This window comes from Xenopus tropicalis, chromosome 10 (assembly GCF_000004195.4).
Source record: "Xenopus tropicalis strain Nigerian chromosome 10, UCB_Xtro_10.0, whole genome shotgun sequence".
Lineage (NCBI taxonomy): Eukaryota > Metazoa > Chordata > Amphibia > Anura > Pipidae > Xenopus > Xenopus tropicalis.
Genome location: NC_030686.2, coordinates 41,404,227 through 41,431,349, shown reverse-complemented (window position 1 = coordinate 41,431,349; position 27,123 = coordinate 41,404,227). Strand labels below are relative to the sequence as shown.

The 27,123-nt window shown below is 46.2% G+C and overlaps 1 protein-coding gene across 3 annotated transcripts in view; it reads left to right on the top strand.

Moving 5' to 3' along the window:
* Window positions 1-8,059: 8,059 nt before the first annotated feature.
* Window positions 8,060-27,123, top strand: part of raly (RALY heterogeneous nuclear ribonucleoprotein) — a 74,146-nt gene continuing 55,082 nt past the window's right edge. For all 3 annotated transcript variants that reach the window (XM_002932879.5, XM_004918526.4, XM_031894301.1), the window contains exon 1: window positions 8,060-8,196. The gene's annotated coding sequence lies outside the window, so the exon portion shown is untranslated. The remainder of the gene's footprint in view (window positions 8,197-27,123) is intronic.

The following is a 27,123-nucleotide window of genomic DNA, read 5'->3' as shown; positions in this document are numbered from 1 at the left end:
CCCTCATCCCTCCTTTCTGGCCTGGCTGTGCTACAATATAAACAGGCAGATACAGGCTGGGATAGATGGTCTGGGAGAGATGGAACAAGCAGTGCTTGAAAATGCAGAAAATGAGGATGGGTGGCATACTAAGGGTTAACCAGGAGGCAGAATTATGGTTATATGGGAGCAGTGTATGTAAAGTGGCTGTACATTGGCCAATCCATATGGCATCCAGCCTATCAGCCTGCACCCTGAATGGATGGGGCAGCCCAAAACTTGTAGGTTGGCATGGTTTGAACTGACATTACATTTTGAGCAGGTCGCTGGGGGTCGGCAGGCCAAGGACCCATCCCCCCTGGGCTATTAGGGTTGCCACCTTTTGTATTAATACAGGCCTTGAGGTTCGGGGGCCAGCAGATATGTCACTTAGGGTGGGGAAATGGGTGGGCTAGGCAGGGGAATGGGTGAATGGGACGGGGAAATGGGTGGGCTAGGCAGGGGAATGGGTGAATTGGATGGGGGAATGGGTGAATGGGATGGGGAAATGGGTGGGCTAGGCAGGGGAATGGGTGAATGGGACGGGAAAATGGGTGGGCTAGGCAGGGGAATGGGTGAATGGGACGGGGAAATGGGTGGGCTAGGCAGGGGAATGGGTGAATGGGACGGGGAAATGGGTGAATGGGACGGGGAAATGGGTGGGCTAGGCAGGGGAATGGGTGAATGGGACGGGGAAATGGGTGGGCTAGGCAGGGGAATGGGTGAATGGGATGGGGGAATGGGTGAATGGGATGGGGGAAATGGGTGGGCTAGGCAGGGGAATGGGTGAATGGGACGGGGAAATGGGTGGGCTAGGCAGGGGAATGGGTGAATGGGACGGGAAAATGGGTGGGCTAGGCAGGGGAATGGGTGAATTGAATGGGTGAATGGGATGGGGAAATGGGTGGGCTAGGCAGGGGAATGGGTGAATGGGATGGGGAAATGGGTGGGCTAGGCAGGGGAATGGGTGAATGGGACGGGGAAATGGGTGGGCTAGGCAGGGGAATGGGTGAATGGGACGGGAAAATGGGTGGGCTAGGCAGGGGAATGGGTGAATTGAATGGGTGAATGGGATGGGGAAATGGGTGGGCCAGGCAGGGGAATGGGTGAATGGGATGGGGAAATGGGTGGGCTAGGCAGGGGAATGGGTGAATGGGATGGGGAAATGGGTGGTAGGGTTGGGACAATGGGCAGGGGCTGGCCTGATAGTGTCAGGGAAGGGAGAGATTATAGGTAAATATGCCACCCTTACAAATATACTGGCATTTACATTGGCATTGGTCCTAGCTGGTGATTTGCTGGCTCGGCCACTGGCTGGGTGACAACCATATGTTGGGTGGGTAATTGTATATGTTGGGTCAGCCTTGGTCCATGTAGGGAAAGGGTGGATTAGTGTGAGCAGTTTGTTCATCACTAATATACATGTATATTGCCACATTCATATTCTTCCTTTACTTCAGGCCCCAAATTGATCAGAACTGCAGACGGATTTAATTGCAGGATCATCAGTCATTCAACAGGATTACAAGAGGGTCTGGCAAAGTGGCCCCCAACCTGGCTTACATGGCAAAGGTGTTTGGGCAGACTGTAAAAATGGACTAAGCTGCCAAGTAACATAGTAAGTTAGGTTGAAAAAAGACATCCATAAAGTTCAACCATAATGCCTATATATAAGCTGCCTAACTGCTAGATGATCCAGAGGAAGGCGATAAACCCAAGTCAGGGCAAGAAAGGCCTGGGCCACAAATACTGTTAGTGGGTGCAATGCTTGGCACCAGAATCCCATAGATATTTGAAGAAGTGAATGATAAAGCCTTTTCCCTGCCCACTTACCCCCATGATGGGGTCACTAAATGGATCCGGCAGCACCAAGCAAATAATTGTGCGACACCGGTTACAATACATTGCTCCACTGCAATATTGGTCCCAATGCAAATCCAGCCACGTGGGCTGTGCCAATGCCACCCTAATGTCTATAGAAGATATTTATTCACTTATAAGACAAGGAGGGAAAAAATAATCAGCAAAAATAACTGAGATTATTGCATTTCAACATCACCTTATTTAGTACAAAACCATGGGCACTAAGGGAAATTGGCAATAAAGGAAAATACAATGAAATTGCTATGAAAAATTGAAATGAAAATGTGATTTTCTCTTTTGTCATGGCAAAAAAAAAAAGACTCAAAGCTCCAGAAGAGCTGGTTAGGCTGGCAACACGTGCCCAGAGATAGTATGGAACCCCTAAAACTACTGCCACAAGGTCTGGACTGGCAATCTGTGGGTTCTGGCAAATGCCAGAGGGGCTGCTGTAAGATGCCATAGACACTCACTATTTATTGGGCTGGGGGGGGGCTGTTTGGGTCTCTGGGTACTTGGAATGCCAGGGCCTATTTAGATTCCCAGCCCAGACCTGACTGCCACCCTGACCATGGTAGTGATTCCAGGATTCCCACACAGAGATAGTAGACTGGTGGCAAAAGGAAGAACACCCTAATGCAGTCATTATGCCAGAAGTGGCACAATCCCAATTTACGGGTAATAAACTTAACAATTTGCAGCCATACATTGTAGTTTGCACACTTCACCGTGTTTGTAAATGACCCTTCATCTATGCCAGGACTGGGGGTACCGTTTGGCAGATTGTGGCACGGCAGTGATCCCACGGGGTAATTTACCAAAAGGGTTAAGTGCAAAAAATCAGGGCAATTCCCCAAGTATCCTTGACCGAGTGTGCAGCCTTTCCCCTCAGAGATGTAATAAGAACAGGGGCAACAACAAGAGCAACTGTAGGTGAATCTCCCCTGGGAAATAGCAGAGCATACAGTACATATGGCGGCTGCAGTGCAAGGCTGGTGCCTGGAAGGAATAAGTAGGTCAGAGATGTATCTGGAGGGAAAGAGACTGGATCAGATTCACTTGGGGGCACTTCTTGCTCTCCTGAAGCCCAGCACCCAGACAGCTCCCTGCTCTGCCGACTCCCTGACCCCCTGCTTCTCAGATACACCAGAAGGTAAGTGCATGGTCCGACTGCTCCTCAGCCGCACTGCCTGCCTTGGGTAATGTTATCAGAGCAGGTAATGTAGCACTGATGTAGCAGCTACAGAAAAACTACATTTGCTGCTGCAACAATCACACAAATACCAACAATAAGAGTATCTTGTACCATAACCCTGGGTAGGGCCAACTCTTCCCGACGCATTTCCCATCACTGGAAGCTTCAGTATTAGAAGTTATACAGGTATAGGACCCGTTATCCAGAATGCTTGGGACCAAGGGTATTCCGGATAAGGAGTCTTTTTGTAATTTGGATCTCCATACCTTAAGTCTTCTAAAAAATCAAAAAAACATTAATTAAACCCAATTTAATTGTTTTGCATCCAATAAGGGGTAATTATATCTTAGTTGGGATCAAGTACAAGTACTGTTTTATTATTACAGAGAAAAGGGAATCATTTAACCATTAAATAAACCCAATAGGGCTGTTCTGCCCCCAATAAGGGGTAATTATATCTTAGTTGGGATCAAGTACAGGTACTGTTTTATTATTACAGAGAAAAGGGAATCATTTAACCATTAAATAAACCCAATAGGGCTGTTCTGCCCCAATAAGGGGTAATTATATCTTAGTTGGGATCAAGTACAGGTACTGTTTTATTATTACAGAGAAAAGGGAATCATTTAACCATTAAATAAACCCAATAGGACTGTTCTGCCCCCAATAAGGGGTAATTATATCTTAGTTGGGATCAAGTACAGGTACTGTTTTATTATTACAGAGAAAAGGGAATCATTTAACCATGAAATAAACCCAATAGGGCTGTTCTGCCCCCAATAAGGGGTAATTATATCTTAGTTGGGATCAAGTACAGGTACTGTTTTATTATTACAGAGAAAAGGGAATCATTTAACCATTAAATAAACCCAATAGGGCTGTTCTGCCCCCAATAAGGGGTAATTATATCTTAGTTGGGATCAAGTACAAAAAGAAGAAAAAGGAAATCAGTTTTAAAATTCTGAATCAGTTGATTGAAATGGAGTCTATGGCAGACAGGCTTTCCGTAATTTGGAGCTTTCTGGATAAAGGGTTTCCAGATAAGGGATCCCATACCTGTATTAGACTGTATCAAGGCCAAGTGAAGTCCAAAAGTAGCCTCCTTACCCACAATCCTCCCTCCATCTGCATGTTCAGTCTCCCATTCCAACCGTTCCCTAAATATTCTCTTTTCTTCATTCGTTCTTCTTTCTAATCTATAGTCTGTTCCGGAATGTTTACCTCCTGCGAGGTTTCTTGGAGAGAGGGTGCAAGGGAAGTGCTTTAGAATGGGGGAGACAGGAGAATGTAGAATTAATGAGGCAGAGACAAGATCACACAACTGAATCAGAGGCCAAAGAGAGCCAGGTAGGCACGTATCCCTCCCATTCCCAAGGAACAGACCACAGGCCCTATAGAAACGTGAGCTATAGGCTTCATGGTTGTCCAGTCGGTATCTATTCATCTGCTGGGGGGCTCCAGGCTCCCAAAATCATTTAACATATTCACTATGGAGCATAAAGAGAGAAATGCAGAAAATAGAGGGAAAGTACAGGCTGTAGAACTGAATATAGCATGTGATCCCCCGGCTGTACTGCTGTAATGATAACCCTATGAATTATTAATTGCAAAATGTAGAAGGATTTCCAGATTATTGATGTTGGGCCTTTCTCCAGGTCTGTGACTTGCTGCACTCCATCTGTAAGGCTACCAAGGAAAACATGACCACTTTGGCTATCATCAAGGTAATCAGAGACTTAATGACACCTACTAGGTCTAGAGATGGTGCCTATAGTAGCAGTGGGGGGATAATAGCCTCTGGGAAGGGACTGGGGGCTGTGGGATAGCAGGTATAGTAGGGAGAGATGGTGCCTATAGTAGCAGTGGGATAATAGCCTCTGGTAAGGGACTGGGGCTGTGGGATAGCAGGTATAGTAGGGAGAGATGGTGCCTATAGTATCAGTGGGGGGATAATAGCCTCTGGGAAGGGACTGGGGCTGTGGGATAGCAGGTATAGTAGGGAGAGATGGTGCCTATAGTAGCAGTGGGATAATAGCTTCTGGGAAGGGACTGGGGCTGTGGGATAGCGGGTATAGTAGGGAGAGATGGTGCCTATAGTAGCAGTGGGGGGATAATAGCCTCTGGGAAGGGACTGGGGCTGTGGGATAGCAGGTATAGTAGGGAGAGATGGTGCCTATAGTAGCAGTGGGGGGATAATAGCCTCTGGGAAGGGACTGGGGCTGTGGGATAGCAGGTATAGTAGGGAGAGATGGTGCCTATAGTAGCAGTGGGGGGATAATAGCCTCTGGGAAGGGACTGGGGCTGTGGGATAGCAGGTATAGTAGGGAGAGATGGTGCCTATAGTAGCAGTGGGGGGATAATAGCCTCTGGGAAGGGACTGGGGCTGTGGGATAGCAGGTATAGTAGGGAGAGATGGTGCCTATAGTAGCAGTGGGATAATAGCCTCTGGGAAGGGACTGGGGCTGTGGGATAGCAGGTATAGTAGGGAGAGATGGTGCCTATAGTAGCAGTGGGGGAATAATCGCCTCTGGGAAGGGACTGGGGCTGTGGGATAGCAGGTATAGTAGGGAGAGATGGTGCCTATAGTAGCAGTGGGGGGATAATAGCTTCTGGGAAGAGACTGGGGCTGTGGGATAGCAGGTATAGTAGGGAGAGATGGTGCCTATAGTAGCAGTGGGGGGATAATAGCTTCTGGGAAGAGACTGGGGCTTACATAGTTACATAGTTACATAGGGTTGAAAAAAGACCTGTGTCCATCAAGTTCAACCCATCCAAGTAAACCCAGCACACCTAACCCACACCTACCAATCTATACTCACATACATAAACTATAAATACAACCACTAGTACTAACTGTAGATATTAGTATCACAATAGCCTTGGATATTCTGATTGATCAAGAACTCATCCAGGCCCCTCTTAAAGGCATTAACAGAATCTGCCATTACCACATCACTAGGAAGGGCATTCCATAACCTCACTGCCCTCACCGTGAAAAACCACCTACGCTGCTTCAAATGGAAGCTCCGTTCCTCTAATCTAAAGGGGTGACCTCTGGTGCGTTGATTGTTTTTATGGGAAAAAAGAACATCCCCCAACTGCCTATAATCCCCTCTAATGTACTTGTACAGAGTAATCATGTCCCCTCGCAAGCGCCTCTTTTCCAGAGAAAACAACCCCAACCTCGACAGTCTAACCTCATAGTTTAAATCTTCCATCCCCTTAACCAGTTTAGTTGCACGTCTCTGCACTCTCTCCAGCTCATTAATATCCTTCTTAAGGACTGGAGCCCAAAACTGCACTGCATACTCAAGGTGAGGCCTTACCAGGGACCTATAAAGGGGCAAAATTATGTTCTCATCCCTTGAGTCAATGCCCTTTTTTATACAAGACAGCACTTTATTTGCTTTAGTAGCCACAGAATGACACTGCCTGGAATTAGACAACTTGTTATCAACAAAAACCCCTAGATCCTTCTCCATTAAGGAAACCCCCAACACACTACCATTCAGTAGATAGTTTGCGTTTATATTATTTCTACCAAAGTGCATAACTTTGCACTTATCAACATTGAACCTCATTTTCCAGTTTGCTGCCCAGTTATCTAATTTTGTCAAATCGCTCTGCAAAGCGGCAGCATCCTGCATGGAACTTATAGTTTTGCACAATTTAGGGGGGGGATAATAGCCTCTGGGAAGGGACTGGGGCTGTGGGATAGCAGGTATAGTAGGGAGAGATGGTGCCTATAGTAGCAGTGGGGGGATAATAGCCTCTGGGAAGGGACTGGGGCTGTGGGATAGCAGGTATAGTAGGGAGAGATGGTGCCTATAGAAGCAGTGGGGGATAATAGCCTCTGGGAAGGGACTGGGGCTGTGGGATAGCAGGTATAGTAGGGAGAGATGGTGCCTATAGTAGCAGTGGGGGGATAATAGCCTCTGGGAAGGGACTGGGGCTGTGGGATAGCAGGTATAGTAGGGAGAGATGGTGCCTATAGTAGCAGTGGGATAATAGCCTCTGGGAAGGGACTGGGGCTGTGGGATAGCAGGTATAGTAGGGAGAGATGGTGCCTATAGTAGCAGTGGGGGAATAATAGCCTCTGGGAAGGGACTGGGGCTGTGGGATAGCAGGTATAGTAGGGAGAGATGGTGCCTATAGTAGCAGTGGGGGGGATAATAGCCTCTGGGAAGGGACTGGGGCTGTGGGATAGCAGGTATAGTAGGGAGAGATGGTGCCTATAGTAGCAGTGGGGGGATAATAGCCTCTGGGCAGAGGTTTGGGGCTGTGCTAGTCTGTATGGGGTGCACTGTATCAGACAAGGTTCTGTCGCTCCCTAGAGATGACAGATGATTACATACAGGGACAGGTTTATCCCCATTACTATACCATTGGGAGCAGCTCTATGTAAAGCCCAGCTTCCCTGTTCCTATACCTGTAGGTAAGAGATTTATATCTATGCGCTGCCGCTCAGCACATTATATACAGATGTACAAGTATCCCCGGCTGACACTATGCAGGGCCATATACACCTATAGAGATATATATATAGTGTGTGTGTGTATATATATATATATATATATGCGTTCGTTGTGGGTGTGCATGGCGCCCGACAGGCGTATAAATAGTGCGATTTCCCTGATTAATCACGCAGCGACCCCTCGCACAGGCACTGCCTCTCCCCCTGCCCAACATCATACAGCCCCAGCTATTTAATAAGGCATCAGCTGGACTGTTCCAACCCTGCGCCAAGAGCGGGGGGAGTGTGAGGAAGACTCTGGGATGTGCTGAACAAGCCTTTAGTGTTATTTCATGCCTGTCGCTAATTACAATCGGTTTAACTAAACGTGTAAAGAAGGAAACCTGCAGAAGGGCACAACGGTGATTGAGTTAAACCAGTTTTATAGATATTTCCACCCCCATTTGCTGGATAGTGGTTTCTCCCAGAGGGTAGTATGCTGCCTTCAGTCCCTGGATGCTGTTACTTTGTATCCAGCCTGGTCGAGCAGCTGACACTTTGTATCCCAGCATCTGCCTCTTTGCTAGCTGCCACCTAGCTCTCCTCCTTCCCTGCCGCCTCACTCCCTTCTTCTCTTGTGACCTTTTTACCTCTGCCATTTTCTTGCTTGGTGAGTACTTTTTTTTCTTCCTTTTTGTACCTTTCTTCTTCTTCTTTTTCAATAGATTTTTCTTGTTTCCGTTCTTCAGATATCGCTCATTTTGCTCCACGCTATGTATACGCCAACTTTCAGGCACTTGTATTTTTCCTGTGTGACCAACACATTCTCTGTAATGCCATATGGAATACCCCCAGGTTATGAGATAAGGATTTTGTTTTTTAGATGTGCATATTTTGAACTTGTTTTATTTGTTATTTTTGTTTTTCCAAATCTTTTTTTTTCCTTTTTATTGAAGAAAATTAGAATTTATAGTTTGGGGATTTTATATCGTATGTGTATGTATAGCTACATTATATATGTATTCAATGTGTGTATATAGAGATACTCAGACTGATCCTCCATAGAGATACAGATATATTTGGTTTGTGTATGGATTAATACAGATGCATTGATTATGGGAATGTATACATAAGGCATCGATATATATACTACCTCCATGCCCAGATAGAATATCTAGGAGATAATTTATTGATATGGATATATTGATGACGTATATGTAACGAGTGGTTGATCTGAAACTGACTCATTAACCCTAGATAAGGAGAAGGGCCTGAAACTTTTAACTGAGCTTTCCCAAGGCCGTCAGAAACCTACTTTACTATAATGTTGCATTTCCAGGTTTTACCAGGCAATACATGTTTGGGTATATATGGGTATGTACGGGGTATTTGGGGTAATATGTGGCATATGGATGAAGGAGAATTCATAGAGTTTGACCCAGGGATGCGACTCCCATCCTTTCCCTAATTCCCCCCCAGTCGGAGGTGCAAATAGCAAGGGTCGCCGGCACTAAGCATTCTGGGTGTTTTATTGCTGTTCCCACTGCTACTTCATTATTATTTTATATATTAATGCAAATATTTTTTTTTTAAGTTTGCTTTTGAGTTGCAGATTTTGCTTACTTTTGGTGCCGTTTGGATTTTTTTTTTTCTTAATTCCTACTTTTTTTTTCTCTCTTTCCTTCTTTTTTTTTTTCTTTCATTCAATAGCAGCATCTCTCCTTGTCAAATCTTCCCAGCTCCGTCCTACTCAGGAGGCAATTGGATTTATGCTGCTGGAGTTTTTTTTTTTGCTTTTTTATTATTTTTTTGCTTTTTTTTTACCCAATTCTTCCCTGTCTGTGAACCAATTAAGAGAAAGGGTGGGGGAGGAAGAGTGCGAGAGAAGGAGCGGCAGAGAGGAAGGCATGGGATAAACTCATAATAATAGTGTGTTTGTAATGACTCCAATAAAAACCTGGCTGCATTGGTACAGTCTAAAATACCTAAAATATATTGATCCTTCCGCCCAACCATCAGTCTATCTCTGTCTGTCAATCTATCCTTCTCTCGTCCATCTCCCTGTCTATACAGCTCTTTAGCTACTTGTCTCTGTCAGGGTTGTGACTATGGAGGAAGCAATGGGGGCCCTGGAGTTGCAATGGGGGCCCCGGAGTGTAGGGGCCCAGTGAGGTCCTAATTAATGAGCAATTTCAATATATCTTGGTACAACAGAACAACTTACAAATGTTTTGGCTCTTGAACTTGCTGTGGGGCCCAGTAACATCTAGGTAAGCCACTGCTCTCAGTCCATCTAGTTCTCTACTTTATTTTTCTAGCTATATATATATATAACCATGCACCCAGGCATTACCTGGAGTTTTCTGTGTGCACCTTTCCTGGACTTTTAATTATATATATATATATATATATATATATCCATTTCTACATATACTATTTATCTGTGTATATCCGTCTAATGTAAAGCCACCTTCTTTCTGCATATGAATAGCACAGACTCAGAATTATCTATCCATCTCTCTGTCCCTCTCTAGCTATTCCTCCATCTATGCCTTTCTCTCTCTGTGTACCTAAATTATTGACAATATGATTAGAATGATCAGATATAAAACTGGTTGATGTGACTAGTAGCATTCCTTCCCAGGGCTGAGCAATGGTTGCAAAGGGCCTTTACAAACTAGCCGCTAATATAGGTAATGTAGATTTATACAGGGCGCTGTTTTGCTTTCATACCTTAATGTTCTGGAATCCATTGTGCTGTTATGGGTTGCAGCTATTAGATTTAATCAGCAGGCCGTGATGTGCTGAGGATACTGACATGTCTGTGGGGCTGCTAACCTGGCGAATGTTTCTCTAGCTGTGGCCATTCGGGCAGCCTGGTTAGATAACGACTGGCGCGTGTGTATCTGCCATGTGCCGGCATTTGTCTTTGTTGGAAGTGTCCTTGACCGGAGGCGGCCTGTGGGGAAGGCACTACTGATTATAAACCGTAACATGCATCGGGGGAATCAGCAAGGCTAAGGAGCAGCTGGGAAGGGGACTGCTTGCTTTAATATAGGCAACCAGGGACTGTGTTATACTGGGAGAGTCTGAAGTTATAATAGGTGAGAATAGAGAGCATTAAATATGTCACTATTAGAGAACTTTGGGTCTATGGGGGACTGAGCCCATAAACATGGCACTGCCATTAGTACACTTTGGGCCTAGGGGGGACTGAGCCCATAAACATGGCACTGCCATTAGTACACTTTGGGCCTAGGGGGGACCGAGCCCATAAACATGGCACTGCCATTAGTACACTTTGGGCCTAGGGGGGACTGAGCCCATAAACATGGCACTGCCATTAGTACACTTTGGGCCTAGGGGGGACTGAGCCCATAAACATGGCACTGCCATTAGTACACTTTGGGCCTAGGGGGGACTGAGCCCATAAACATGGCACTGCCATTAGTACACTTTGGGCCTAGGGGGGACTGAGCCCATAAACATGGCACTGCCATTAGTACACTTTGGCCCTAGGGGGGCTGAGCCCATAAACATGGCACTACCATTAGTACACTTTGGGCCTAGGGGGGACTGAGCCCATAAACATGGCACTGCCATTAGTACACTTTGGGCCTAGGGGGGGCTGAGCCCATAAACATGGCACTGCCATTAGTACAGTTTGGGCCTAGGGGGGACTGAGCCCATAAACATGGCACTGCCATTAGTACACTTTGGGCCTAGGGGGGACTGAGCCCATAAACATGGCACTGCCATTAGTACACTTTGGGCCTAGGGGGAACTGAGCCCTTATACATGGCACTGCCATTAGTACACTTTGGGCCTAGGGGGGACTGAGCCCATAAACATGGCACTGCCATTAGTACACTTTGGGCCTAGGGGGGACTGAGCCCATAAACATGGCACTGCCATTAGTACACTTTGGGCCTAGGGGGGACTGAGCCCATAAACATGGCACTGCCATTAGTACACTTTGGGCCTAGGGGGGACTGAGCCCATAAACATGGCACTGCCATTAGTACACTTTGGGACAAAATGTGAGCTTGCAATTGTAGTAGTTGGGTGGGCAAGTTCACACTTGCTTCCTGATTAAAGTAGATTACTCCTATGCTTGATATCAGAGACAGTTTACAATTGGTCTTAATTTTTTCATCATTTGCAGCTTTTAAATTATTTCGCTTTTTTCTCAGCAGCTCTTCAGTCTGGAACTTTAGCAGCTATCTGGTTGCTAGGGTCCAATTTAACCTAGCAACCAGGCAGTGCTTTGAAAGAGAAACAGGAATATGAATAGAGGAGGGCCACAATAGAAAGATAAGTAATGAACAGTAGCAATAACAATAAAATTGTAGCCTCACAGAGCAATAGTTTTATTGGCTGCCGGGGTCAGTGACCCCCATTTGAAAGCTGGAAAGAGTCAGAAGAAGGAGGCAAATAATTCAAAGACTATAACAAATAAAATGAAGACTATTCAAAAGATTGCTAACAGTAGGCCATTCTATAACAATGTAAAAGCTTACCTGAAGGGGAACCACCCTTTAAAGAGACACGTGAATAAAAAGCCCAAGTTGAAGGTTATCGTTGCTATGGAGCAGTGAGTTGTGGCCCAATGACGCTGCCCATACAGCAAAGAACATGACACCATACCCTACTGGTCTATACGGCCATGCCAGCCCTGATCCCTTGGAGATTATTACACACTAGGAGGGCTATGGGAGGTAGTAAGAACGCTTTTGCCCAACCAAACTCAAAGGGATAATAACATCTACTGAACAACAAACAGATGAACCTCTAATTGCGGAAAAATAAAATTATTACACATCACCCAATATTATTTCCATCTGACATCGGAAATTTAACCAAAGTCTAGTATCATTCCTGGGGCAAACAGTATGGCAGCTCCCTCCACTATGGATAACTATAATAAACAAATACCTCAACGAAGCCTCTATTAAGGCAGGGAATGGGAAGTCTACTGTGTGACTCTCTATATAGAAACCAGAATATGTTATTGTTCATCACTATTTATTCCCATAGTGCCAGATACACATATTTTTACAATAATAACAGAAGCCCGGGTATAAAACCCTGTGGCCCCTTCCAACCCAGACCCGCTGCCTCCCTAACAATTTACTTTAACTTTCTTCCTTTCAAAACTACAGGTACGGGATCTAGTATCAAGAAACCCATTATCCAGACACAGCACGTTGCACCCATTCTTTGCACTCTGCCCTGTGCTCCCCAGTAATCTCATACTTAAAGGGGTTGTTGAGGTAACTTTTAGTATGATGTAGAAAGTAATACTCTGAGACAGTTTGCAATTGGTCTTCATTTTTTTTTATTTTTGTTTAACAGCTCTCCAGTTTAGAGTTTTAGCAGCTATCTGGTTGCTATGGTCCAAATTACCTTAGCAACCATGGAGTGGTTTGAATGAGAGGCTGGTATATGAACAGAAGAGGGCCTGTTCATTACAGCTGTAAAGCGGGAGAGAGGGCAGTTGGTTTCCCTGCAGGATCCCCAGAGCGCACCCCCAGACAAGTAAAACAGAAGGCATGGTGCCCCATATGATGGTATAGTCTCGTGGTCAGGGTCGGACTAGACCCGACCCCTGCGGCACTCCCCCTGCCCGACCACTCCTCCCCTGATGTGTTAAATTTACGCGCTTGGGGAAGGACATTGGGTGTGGGGCCCTGCGAGGGGGGTTAGGGGGGTGGGAGGCTATGGGCGCGGGCCCCAGTGGGCCCTTCACCCCCCCAGTCTGACCCTGCTCGTAATGGAATCCAGTGTCTGGCTTATTACCCCAAGTTGGAAGAAAAAAAAAGTGTGGCTGTTGCGTTTCTATCTCCTTGGTTAAGACTCTTCTAGTCTTTTTATTCTTTCTTTTATGTCCGTCTTGAACCTTGGATTTTAGTCTTGATAGTTTGATTTTTCCTGAACTTGATATGTTTTTGTTCATAAGACCAATGGTTTATCCTAATATCCATATTGAAACTCCTTAAGAGGGTCTGGGGGGGTGACTGGTGGGGCTGGGTGTCGGCTGTACCCGAGGGCTGCTCCCTTGGTGGGGGATCTACCATGGAGCCTTCTGTATGAGCCGCAAGGTCCCTTTCAACAGCAGACACCCAGCCCCACCCAGCAGGCCATTCTCCAAAAATGTTGAGCCCAAGTCCCATCAAACCTTTGTGAGTCCATGATACACAGAGAGGGGGTTCCGGGGAACCTAAAAGAGGTGCTGGAGCACTAATGTACCGAATAATGTATATGAAGGAGGACTTTAGGCCTTTGGTGGGTGCTGGAAGTTATATTTGCACCCAACAAGAGACAGGTTGGAAACTCCATTTATTTTACCTGCATTTCATACGGGACGTATTGTTTTTAGGAATGCTTTGTACAGTATATTGTGTCTGTTCCACTGCAGAGACAGAAAGGCAGTGTCTCCATTCCAGCCTCTTAATGGCTGTCTCCTAGAATGACAGACTAATTAACGGCCTCTCATATTGCTGTGTTGTCGCTCTCATTTAAGACTCAATGGAATATTATATGGCTGCTTCTGGCTCTACTGAATGAACCATAAAAGAACGGAGGCTCTCTGATTGGCCTCTCTCTCACTAGGCTTGTCCTCTGCCTGCTGCCCTCTGGGCTTCTCCCCAAACGATCCATCCGAGGCGCCAGTGACAGTGATTAGACACATATTAGCGCTCAGGAACCATATTGACAAGGAATGGGTCACTGAAGGTTGAAGGTTACCTGACCTTGAGCCATTGCTCTGATCCGTCCCAGTGGAAGAGTTATTAACCTCTGATCCGGCTCTGCCTTCTTGCAATTTCAGACTGACTGAACCCATCAGTACTCCATTAAGGAGGAAGAACAACTTATCACATGCAATGTCACATCCTCCCCTTTGCTCCCATATTGATGCCTTCCCCAGCAGCACAAATACTTCTACTACCATTAGGGCCCCTTCCCCGCAGCATTCAGTTTGCCATAGATTGTTCCTTGGGCTTCCGTTGCATGGCCACATGGTGCTCCAGGCTGGGCAGTGCCAAAGATGGGCCACTATCAGAACCATTTCTGGGACCCCACAGAGCAGCAGTTGGAAAGAAAAAGAAAATCCATTCTGCCAATCAGATATTGGAAGGGGATGCAGGTTGCACTGGAAATAAAGGGGCTCTGCCAACACTAAGGAAAACTATGAAAATGGGATGGAATACGTTTTTGCACAGTTATGTGGTGCTAACTGCCAGCTTGGCCCCTCTGGCACGTGAGCGAGGCCCTCAGATGGCCCTTGTCCAACCGTCACTGTGGCACATTGATGAGGTCTTCATACAACAGGTCCCCAAAAGCCCAAAGTATGATCTGATCGTTGGTCTCCATGCCAATAATTGAAGCTGCCTGCCAAAGTGGTAAAGATTTGGCAACCGAGCCAAATGAGGAGACCATTAAATGTATGGACAGCTTTGGTGGTGGCTATGAGACACAAAGCAGGAACCCATTTGGGTTATTCCTGGGCTCTTTACTTCTTGTCACATAACCAGGGCTGGAACTATGGGTGGGCAAAAGAGACGCGTTCCTCCCCACCCACTGTTGTGTTTGTGCCATAGGGGAATGGTGCGAGGTGGCCAGCCGGGATCTGCAAATGACCCAACCCCCTTTTCTGGTTTGTGTAGATGTTCGTGGCATGAAATGACACCCCTGTGATCAACTGATTGGGAATCATAACATCAACAAGCTGAGGAGGTCCTTATCTGATCAGATTTTTACACCACTTTTTTGACCCCCTACACAAGCCAATAAGCTACCAACACCGTCCGGAAAGGACAAATCAGCTTTATAATCAGACTTTGTCGTCACGTTCATCTTATCCGACACCCCCAGCTGCGTTACTGCGGGATGAACACTGGGTTCCGCCTCCTAAAGTTGCATCTTTGGAATAACATTGCTGGTCATCCTTTTTTTCCTTTAAAACTTTCCCATTGTATAGAAAGAATACAAGGACTAATTACTTTCCCTCGAGTCCATATTGGTTATTTGATTGGCCGATCAATTTAATCAAAGCCGCGCCACGTAAGCCGGCATCCAAACAATACTGAACGTGTAGGTCAATAACAAGCTACAGAGCCAAGACAGTACTCTGGCTGTATGTGCCAGTAGGGATATAACAGGGAAAATAGGGCAACTATACATTTACTTTCTTTTTGTTTGTGAAATTTAAACATTAAGGGAGTGGCCTGTTCCCCTTTATGTACATTGCCAGTAAATATGTAATACCGGCCCCGGCCCAGCAAGTCAGGGTATACAGTTCCGCTGTCACTGGGGGTGCGACTGATCCAAGTGGGACATAAATGGAATATCTACAGCAGGAACAATTTAATTCTGCTCATAGCCTTTACCTTTTATACCCACATATATATTCCCATATATTCCCTGTACTATGTGCAGTGCTTTTCTGTAATTTAAGGGCATATTAGGACACATTTTGTATTTGTTGGCACAACACAGCTGACCTATATACCCTGACTAGGATTTAGAATAGGCAATGGAACTTCAAGCGCACAGAGACCCCAACCTGACTGTCTATGGCATCTTACAGCAGCCAGTCATGTGCCAGAACCTAGACACTGCCACGGCGGGCCTTGACCCATCTATCATTCAAATGCACCAATCACTGGGAAAGCCCGCACCCCCTCCTCACTTCTGCCACCGGATTTGGCCAGAGCTGGGGGCATTTATTTGCAATAATTTATTGAATATATACAGTAGGCACCCATTGACCACCCCCTTAAAGCTGCCCCACCCTAGATGTGGGCTCATGGGAGCCTATATAGATAATGGCCCTGCAGTTCAGTAGATAAACAGGTATGGGATCCCTTATCCGGAAACCGGTTATCCAGAAAGTTCCGGAAAGGCCATCTCCCATAGACTCCATTATAAGCAAATAATTCTAATTTTTAAAAATGATTCCCTTTTCTCTGTAATAATAAAACAGTACCTGTACTTGATCCCAACTAAGATATAATTACCCCTTATTGGGGCAGAACAGCCCTATTGGGTTTATTTAATGGTTAAATGATTCCCTTTTCTCTGTAATAATAAAACAGTACCTGTACTTGATCCCAACTAAGATATAATTACCACTTATTGGGGCAGAACAGCCCTATTGGGTTTATTTAATGGTTAAATGATTCCCTTTTCTCTGTAATAATAAAACAGTACCTGTACTTGATCCCAACTAAGATATAATTACCCCTTATTGGGGCAGAACAGCCCTATTGGGTTTATTTAATGGTTAAATGATTCCCTTTTCTCTGTAATAATAAAACAGTACCTGTACTTGATCCCAACTAAGATATAATTACCCCTTATTGGGGCAGAACAGCCCTATTGGGTTTATTCAATATTTAAATGATTTTTAGCAGACAAATTGTGGAGATCCAAATTACAGAAAGATCCCTTATCCGGAAAACCCCAGGTCCCGTACCTGTATTCGTTTTAATACTCAAGGGCCTCGAATAGCCCATAAGAATACACCCTTCTCAATGGTTCCTTATGAAGTTATCAGCACAGTGTGGATAACGGGTCCCATGCCTGTATTTATATCCCACACAAACCCTGTTTGTAGCCGGCCGAGCGACGGACCATGTTCATTCCCAAGAACACGCGTTAGGTCAGCGGCTCCCATGTTTAGACTGTTACAAAAACAAATTAAGAATAAAAACCAGCAAATCCAATGAGAATGAGGCCGGGGGCAGGGAGCGGCGCCGGCAGAGCCTCAGACACAGCGCTCTGTATAAATTCGCTCCACTTGCCCGGGGCTCGTACTTTTCAATATGATAAATCCCGGCTCGGTGGCTCTGAAGTTCTCCCTCTCTCTCTGCGCGGATGATTTAGGAATTTAAACGTTCTGTCCCACTTAACTGCCAAAAAAGCATCGATTTTTCTTTCTTACCGCCCACATCTCTGGCAGGAGAAACGCGCTGGCTTTGAAGTGGGGGCGCTCGGAGCTCGGGAAATCACTTGGTCTCAAACATCAGGTTGGAAACTCCGCCAGCCAACATGACCCCAACGTGATCCGGCTCGGCTTGCGCTAATACTCCCAAGGAAGGGGCTCATTCTCATTGTGACTGTCGGCCCAAAGCCGCCTGTTGGCGCTCTATGGTTTACATTTAAGTTAGCTTTACGTATGTTATAGAATGGCCAATTCTAAGAAACTTTTCAATTGATCTTCATTATTAATTTTATATACTTTTAGAATTATTTGCCTTCTTCTTCGGACTCTTTCCAGCTTTCAAATGGGGGTCACTGACCCCGGCAACCAAAAAACTATTGCTCTGTGAGGCTCCAGTTTTATTGTTACTGTTACTTTTTATTACTTATTTTTACTTAGGCCCTTCTCTATTCATATTCCTGTTTCTTTTTAAAACCACTGCCTGGTTGCTAAGGTAATTTGAACCCTAGCAGCAAGATAAAGCTGGCCATACACATACAATATTCTGTGAGTGTATGGTTGATCAATGAGACGACAGATATCACAAAAGCTTTGGATATTGGTTGTCTTGCCAATCGGGCGCCCAAGTAAAATCTGCGTTTAGGGCTGAATCATTAGATAGGGGTAGAATCCCCACAAATATATGGCAGCACAGGGATTCCCCTGTACTAAGCACAATTCAGCAGGAACAGCCCCCTAAGTTTGCTCATAGCCTGTACAGAGAGATACCATAAAACTATGGCACATAGGGATTCCCCTGTACTAAGCACAATTCAGCAGGAACAGCCCCCTAAGTTTGCTCATAGCCTGTACAGAGAGATACCATAAAACTATGGCACATAGGGATTCCCCTGTACTAAGCACAATTCAGCAGGAACAGCCCCCTAAGTTTGCTCATAGCCTGTACAGAGAGATACCATAAAACTATGGCAGCATAGGGATTCCCCCTGTACTAAGCACAATTCAACGGAAACAGCCCCCTAAGTTTGCTCATAGCCTGTACAGAGAGATACCATAAAACTATGGCACATAGGGATTCCCCTGTACTAAGCACAATTCAGCAGGAACAGCCCCCTAAGTTTGCTCATAGCCTGTACAGAGAGATACCATAAAACTATGGCAGCATAGGGATTCCCCTGTACTAAGCACAATTCAGCAGGAACAGCCCCCTAAGTTTGCTCATAGCCTGTACAGAGAGATACCATAAAACTATGGCAGCATAGGGATTCCCCTGTACTAAGCACAATTCAGCAGGAACAGCCCCCTAAGTTTGCTCATAGCCTGTACAGAGAGATACCATAAAACTATGGCACATAGGGATTCCCCTGTACTAAGCACAATTCAGCAGGAACAGCCCCCTAAGTTTGCTCATAGCCTGTACAGAGAGATACCATAAAACTATGGCACATAGGGATTCCCCTGTACTAAGCACAATTCAGCAGGAACAGCCCCCTAAGTTTGCTCATAGCCTGTACAGAGAGATACCATAAAACTATGGCACATAGGGATTCCCCTGTACTAAGCACAATTCAGCAGGAACAGCCCCCAAAATCTGTTTGTAGCCCACCCAGAGCAAAAATATAAAACTATGCCAGTATCCTGGGTGCAGGGCTACCCCAAGTTTGTCCAGAACCTGTAGAGCAGTGGTTTGCAAATTGTGGTGGTGGCCCACTCTTGTGTGGGGCTTAGCCCAAAAGCCAGTTAAGGTAATTTTTGAGCAACATGGCTGCTTCCTTTCCTAGATACAAGGTCCAGCCTGGAATGTGAAACAGGCCCTGGCATTCCAAGTACCCAGAGGCCCAAACAGCCCCCCCAGCCCAATAAATAGTGACTGTCTATGGCATCTTACAGCAGCCACTCTGGCATTTGCCTGAACCCACAGATTGCCAGTCTGGGCCTGGGTCCTGGCATTCCAAGTACCCAGAGGCCCAAACAGCCCCCCCAGCCCAATAAATAGTGAGTGACTATGGCATCTTACAGCAGCCCCTCTGGCATTTGCCTGAACCCACAGATTGCCAGTCTGGGCCTGGGTCCTGGCATTCCAAGTACCCAGAGGCCCAAACAGCCCCCCCAGCCCAATAAATAGTGAGTGACTATGGCACCTTACAGCAGCCCCTCTGGCATTTGCCTGAACCCACAGATTGCCAGTCTGGGCCTGCTAGATACACCTCAGTGCTCAGCTTTAAAGGAACAGTAACATAAAAAAATGTAAGTGTTTTAAAGTAATTAAAATATAATGTGCTGTTGCTCTGCAAAAAAATGGTGTTTTTGCTACAGAAAAGCTACTATATAAATGAGCTGCTGTGTAGCCCCGGGGGCAGCCATTCAAGCTGGAAAAAAGGAGAAAAGGCACAGGTTACATAGCAGATAACTAGTAGATAAGCCCCATATAATGGGGGTTTATCTGTTATCTGCTAAGTAACCTGTGCCTTTTCTCCTTTGAATGGCTGCCCCCGGGGCTACACAGCAGCTAATGTATATAAACTATAGTAGTGTTTCTGAGGCAAACACACCAGTTGTAGCAATGCAGGGCAACAGTACATTATATTGTTATTACTTTTATACACTTTCATTTTTTGGTGTTACTGTTCCTTTAAGATCAGTTATGGCTGAATGTGGCTGTAAGCTTTTTGGCCAGTGCTGTAGATACTACGTTCCAGGCAATTAATGGGTTAAAAGCAAACCATGTGACTTCATGAAAGATTTACGGCTTCTGAAAACCACTGGAATGGATGAAACAACAAAGGCTGACAATTTACAGTAACATCAGGGGCCGCAGATTGATCCATTGCATCCACTCAATAGCGGCTGGCAGCCCCCCCCCCCCCGGCTGGAAAGGTGCACAAAGGATAATCAATGGCTAATCCATTTGTTCCCAGGGCACATCACTCGGCCAGCTTCCCCTGAGCGCTGAGCGGGTAGCCATGTCAGAGGAGCGGCTCGGTCCTGCTCACTCCGATAAGGCGCTTTCAAGTCCAGCTATAGGGGCGCTACAGAGGGAATACGAGCTTGGCGACTGCGCCGGCCTCATTTAGTCTGAATGTGGCTTCAAACGATTTTTTTGAAAGCAAAAGGGGGGTTGAAAATGCAACAAAGCAGATTTTGATTAACTGTTTCTTTTCATTATACTTCTGAAAAAAACTCATTTTCCTTTGACTCCAACTAAGCGGGGATGAAATTGGTCCCATCACAACCCCCCCCACCCAACACCCAAACCCTCTGCGCTCCGGCTGTGTATCCCAGGCTTCATATAATGACAGTTCCAGTAACCCTACCAGCCAATCACAGCCCACCTTGGTTTGCTGCTTGAAAGCCAATACCCAAGTGGTCACTGGGGGTCAATAAACTGTTAAACCGAACCTAAATATCTGTACTGGGTTTAGATTCTTCCGCAGTCACCTGATATCAGTTTCAGAAACTAATCGCTAATTGGAAGGCATTCTAAATAAATGAAATACACAATAAAACCCTACCAGCCAATCAGAGCCCACCTTGGTTTGCTGCTTGAAAGCCAATATCCAATTGGTCGCTATGGGTTAATAAACTTTATGGCGGTTAGACAACCTAAATATCTGTACTGGATTTAGATTCTTCGGCCGTCACCTGATATCAGTTTCAGAAACTAACAGCTAATGGAAAGGCGCTCGAAATAAATGAAATTACTGCCCTGGTAAGGGGGACAGTAGCCCGGGTAAGACCTACAGGAGCCCCGGGTAAGACCGACGGGAGCCCCGGGTCAGGGCGACGGGAGCCCCGGGTCAGGGCGACGGGAGCCCCGGGTCAGGGCGACGGGAGCCCCGGGTCAGGGCGACGGGAGCCCCGGGTCAGGGCGACGGGAGCCCCGGGTCAGGGCGACGGGAGCCCCGGGTCAGGGCCACAGTAGCTTTGGGGCACATCAGATAAGTGCATGATTAGGCAGAAGAGTCATGACATGAGTAACGTTGGAACTTGACCCGCCCTTCTCCCAACCAACACCCCCCTTTTACCTCTTTACTTACCATCCCCAATAAACAAACAGACACCAATTCTTGGGATAAAAATGGCTGCAGAAAATTTATTAACAACAAGTGAAGTTTTAATTTAAAACATAACATAAATAACAAATGTGAAACAACATCTCAAACATAACACAAATGTTTGTATAACAAACAAATCAACTTTTAAATAGCCAAACACTGTAACAATCCAATAACTGCGCAGCGCAACTGGCGCTGCCAGCTGCCCTTCTGGCCCGGAACCAACTACCCAACAAAACTCACCTCCTAATCCACTTTCTTACCCCTGAGGTTCCAAGCATGCCAGCCCCACTTAACTATAAAACTCCCCTCCTAACCCAACCATTGCTTTCCCCCAACTTAATCACCCCGCCAACGACACTCCGCTACCTCCACCTCTATAGGGAGGGAGGGTGGGCGTTTTACTCTGCTGACTAAAATGGAGTGAGAAGCGGGAACAGTTACCCGCATTTTATACCCCTTACGAACTAACCAATCACCTGCAACTGGGAGTGGCTAAGTCTGTCCAACGCGTCTGTCATGCCCCTGCTTCCCTACGTTTTACTACGGGTCATTGGGCTACTGGAAGGAGACAATGGCACAACTATAATATACAGTAACTGGAGCAGATGATTAATAAGGCCTTTGTATTAATAGTTATAAATGGTTTATTCGTGTATTAACGTATATTCCTACTGCAAAAAACCCCAACCGCGATGTATGTCAGAAGTGCACTGCACATTGCTACCTCACGCTGGAACCAGCCAATTAGAGCACGGGAAGTCTGCCAGTGACTCACAGCATGAATTGGTTACGACAGGGGAAAAGGTTAGGTTGAGGAACTCTCAGATAAAACATATTTTATATATATATATATATATATATATATATATATATATACAGGTTATGGGACTTCAAGGCGATTTCCAATATCCTGCTATTGTACAACAGGGGGTACATAATTTATTATAATACACAAATGCGAGTCATTTGACAAATGACATCACTAAGCACAGATTATAACTGATGACATCACCAAGCACTGTCAGGACCAGACTGAGGTTTTCGGGACTTGCCACCCCAAGTACCCCCACCCCAGTCGTCCCCACACAGGGAGCACCATGCATAAGGATATAATGTACAGGATATTAGTGGCTCTTGTGCATTATATGTACAGAATCAGGACAAGGAAGAGATCCGGCTCTGGGACGGTATTCCCTCCCTCAGTGTAACAGAATCGGTACAGACAGAGACATGTGTCCCGGCCCGGGCATGTTTACTCAGATAACATTAAATGTCACAGTCTGCTCACAAATGTCTTCATTAACAATATGATAATTGGGATGCTGTCATTAGTGCTCCTCTAACATTTACTGGGCTCTGATGGATACTGCGAATAAAGGGAATATAATGGGGAAATAGCCTCCTGGGAAATCTGATGGGATTGACTCCCGGACAGATCGGCTCTTAATCTCCCCCAGCTCCCCGTCCTAATAAATAAAAGCACTGATCATTTTTTTGTAGTTGAAGATCGAGCAGAGGATTAATCCAGTGTTGATTATAGGGCGATACATTATAGAGACACAAGCAAAACTGTGCCCAGAACATTCCTTCTCTGTATATTTGTATTTATACATATGGGTAGGGGGTGCCATAGTGTTTCCCTTAGACAGTACAGTATGGGGGTACAGCTTATTGTGTGCCCAGAACATTCCCTCTCTGTATATTTGTATTTATACATATGGGTAGGAGGTGCCATAGTGTTTCCCTTAGACAGTACAGTATGGGGGTACAGCTTATTGTGTGCCCAGAACATTCCTTCTCTGTATATTTGTATTTATACATATGGGTAGGAGGTGCCATAGTGTTTCCCTTAGACAGTACAGTATGGGGGTACAGCTTATTGTGTGCCCAGAACATTCCTTCTCTGTATATTTGTATTTATACATATGGGTAGGGGGTGCCATAGTGTTTCCCTTAGATAGTACAGTATGGGGGTACAGCTTATTGTGTGCCCAGAACATTCCTTCTCTGTATATTTGTATTTATACATATGGGTAGGGGGTGCCATAGTGTTTCCCTTAGACAGTACAGTATGGGGGTACAGCTTATTGTGTGCCCAGAACATTCATTTTCTGTATATTTATATATATGGGTATGGGGGGGGGGCTGTTTGGGCCTCTGGCAGGGGCGGGCCAAGCCGACCGGGCGCCCTAGGCAACCCGGTCGGCAAACTCCGCCCACCTCCCCGAACGGCGCATGCGCGCCAATGCACAGGAGGCGGTGCAGGGGGGGCGGGGCGGTTAGTTCAGTCATTGCCTCCGCCGCTAATGACAAGCGGCGGAGGCAATGACAAAGTAGCACTAGGGGTAGGCAGGAGAGGCTCCTGCCTGGCGCCCCTCCATCGTTGCGCCCTAGGCAGCTGCCTCTTCTGCCTACCCCTAGTTCCGGCCCTGGCCTCTGGGTACTTGGAATGCCAGGACCCAGGCCCAGACTGGCAATCTGTGCGTTCAGGCAAATGCCAGAGGGGCTGCTGTAAGATGCCATAGACAGTCACTATTTATTGGGCTAGGGGGGGGGGCTGTTTGGGCCTCTGGGTACTTGGAATGCCAGGGCCCAGGCCCAGACTGGCAATCTGTGGGTTCAGGCAAATGCCAGAGGGGCTGCTGTAAGATGCCATAGACAGTCACTATTTATTGGGCTAGGGGGGGGGGGCTGTTTGGGCCTCTGGGTACTTGGAATGCCAGGGCCCAGGCCCAGACTGGCAATCTGTGGATTCAGGCAAATGCCAGAGGGGCTGCTGTAAGGTGCCATAGACAGTCACTATTTATTGGGCTGGGGGGCTGTTTGGGCCTCTGTGTACTCTAAATGCCAGGGCCTATTTTGACTCCCAGTCCAGACCTGGTGGGAGGTGCCATGTTGTTTCCCTTAGACAGTACAGTATGAGGGTTATGTGCACCAAACATCCCTTCTCTATATTTGTTTCTACCTAGGACTGAGAGCTGCCATGTTGCTTGCCGTAGATAGGGCGGTATGACTATAGACTTTATAGTGCCACTCTAGAATATGGGAGATGTGCCCATTATCAAGTCATGAACAGCGTGACTGCCCAATAGCTGAGTTGTAGTCGCAGAGCGCCGTTAGCAGTGATCCCTCCAGTGACAAAACGACTCCCAGAATCGACTCCCATTACCGCTCCAGGAGGAGAATCCCGGCCAGGAACGATCTGGAAGCCATGTTTCCGAGAGATCCGCCAATTTCCAGCCGACTGATCACAATCTGCGCGGATACAAGTAATTACAGCAATGTAATTACTCTGCTGCGCAGCTAACGAGCACACTGGAACTAATTGCTGTGCAGCTCTGGTAATTGGAATTGTGCAGCTAATTACATTTACCTCGCTCATTCAAAACAAGCCCCTTTGATGCTAAAGTGTTGGGCCGGGTTGGGGGGGTTCTAGCTTATCTGGGCACCAATGGGTTAATGGCTTTCTTGACTAAAAGTATTTGGAAATTGTTACTTTGTATAAAGTTTCAGAATGAAAATGCCTTTTGTTAACAACCCTTCATCCTCCTATGGTCCTTATGGTGTTGTTGAACTGCACTTGAACAGCTGGTCGGCCATGACCTACTGCCTCTCTCTCTCCTGTCCCCATCCCTCCCCATGATTGGTGCATACACAGGAAAGCCCGTCATTTCCACCATTGGATTTAGCTGCAAGTGTTGGGGGGGATTTTTTATAATCCAGTTTTAGGTTAGGCACCAGGTCCATTTTCTCACAGGATCCAATCAGATGCTTGCTTTCAAACTGATGTCAGGAAAAGGCTACCCTGGCCCCGGAGAAGGAAGCCAACCTGTTACCAACACAACATTCCCAAAATGATTCCTTGTAAAACAGAATGCAAAACCCTGCGCACTTGGATCAATGGATCTGTAGCACCGCAGCGATTTGCCCATTAACTTTTATTTGCCTCAGACTCCCTTTTCCTCCTCTCTTTGATTTTCCATTGTCTGTTTAAAGGGGAAGTTTATAGAACGGCTAAATGCGTTATATAGCAGCCTGTAATGTCTCTGTCTAACCTCCCAACTGGAACTATAGCAGGGTGACTGTTACCCCAATGTTTCTATATATCTGTAACCTTGTTATGGGCTAAGGGGGCCCAGCCTGAAGGCCAGTTAGGGGGGGATTTGGGGTGAGTGCATATTTGTGCCCTGGGTACCCCTGGAACTATAGCAGGGTGACTGTTACCCCAATGTTTCTATATATCTGTAACCTTGTTATGGGCTAAGGGGGCCCAGCCTGAAGGCCAGTTAGGGGGGATTTGGGGTGAGTGCTTATTTGTGCCCTGGGTACCCCTGGAACTATAGTGGGGTGACTGTTACCCCAATGTTTCTATATATCTGTAACCTTGTTATGGGCTAAGGGGGCCCAGCCTGAAGGCCAGTTAGGGGGGGATTTGGGGTGAGTGCATATTTGTGCCCTGGGTACCCCTGGAACTATAGCAGGGTGACTGTTACCCCAATGTTTCTATATATCTGTAACCTTGTTATGGGCTAAGGGGGCCCAGCCTGAAAGCCAGTTAGGGGGAGATTTGGGGTGAGTGCTTATTTGTGCCCTGGGTACCCCTGGAACTATAGCAGGGTGACTGTTACCCCAATGTTTCTATATATCTGTAACCTTGTTATGGGCTAAGAGGGCCCAGCCTGAAAGCCAGTTAGGGGGAGATTTGGGGTGAGTGCGTTTGAGGATAGTGTGTGGTTTATAAAGTAATGGAGATTATTGTGGGGTGACTTTCAGTTGCTTAGAGAACAAGGGCAGAATGTTATTGTTTAAAAAGCCTTAATATAGATACAAGTGCACAAGCCGAGGTGACTGAGCCCTGAACTAACAACCTGTTTGTATATAACAGCTGATACCAAGTACAAATGTTATGTCAACACGCTGCCCGCATTCTCCCCTCTGCCAGCCATGCCGGGCAACATTGTCCCTGTCTTGTCACAAAGCACACACTAAATAATGCCATAAGGAGTAGGGGACCCAGATCCACTTTCACACAACCCACACAGAGGAAAATGGCATCCTTTCACCAAGTTGCCATGATACTGAAACAGCAGCTGTTTATAGAATGCAAAGCTTAAAGGGCAAGGCGGCCTGATTATATATAATAGTGCGTTACACTGCCCTCAGAAAATATACCCCCCATTTTAACATGACCCCATTAAGTTGGGCCTAAATAGAAAAGGTATATAAACACTGTGTTGAACTTCCAGATGTAATAGAAATATATTTTATTTTTACACAGACATATCGGATTCCACAATTTGAAAGGAAACTATTAAAGTCTGTCAGTACCCCCACCAGTCTTTAGGCACCTTTTCTACACAACCCCAACTAAATAAGCTCATGCCAAAAAGGGTGTATATTTTCCCATTAACATATCTAAAATCTAATGTGCTGTCCCCCTAGGCCCAAAGTGTACTAATGGCAGTGCCATGTTTATGGGCTCAGTCCCCCCTAGGCCCAAAGTGTACTAATGGCAGTGCCATGTTTATGGGCTCAGTCCCCCCTAGGCCCAAACTGTACTAATGGCAGTGCCATGTTTATGGGCTCGGTCCCC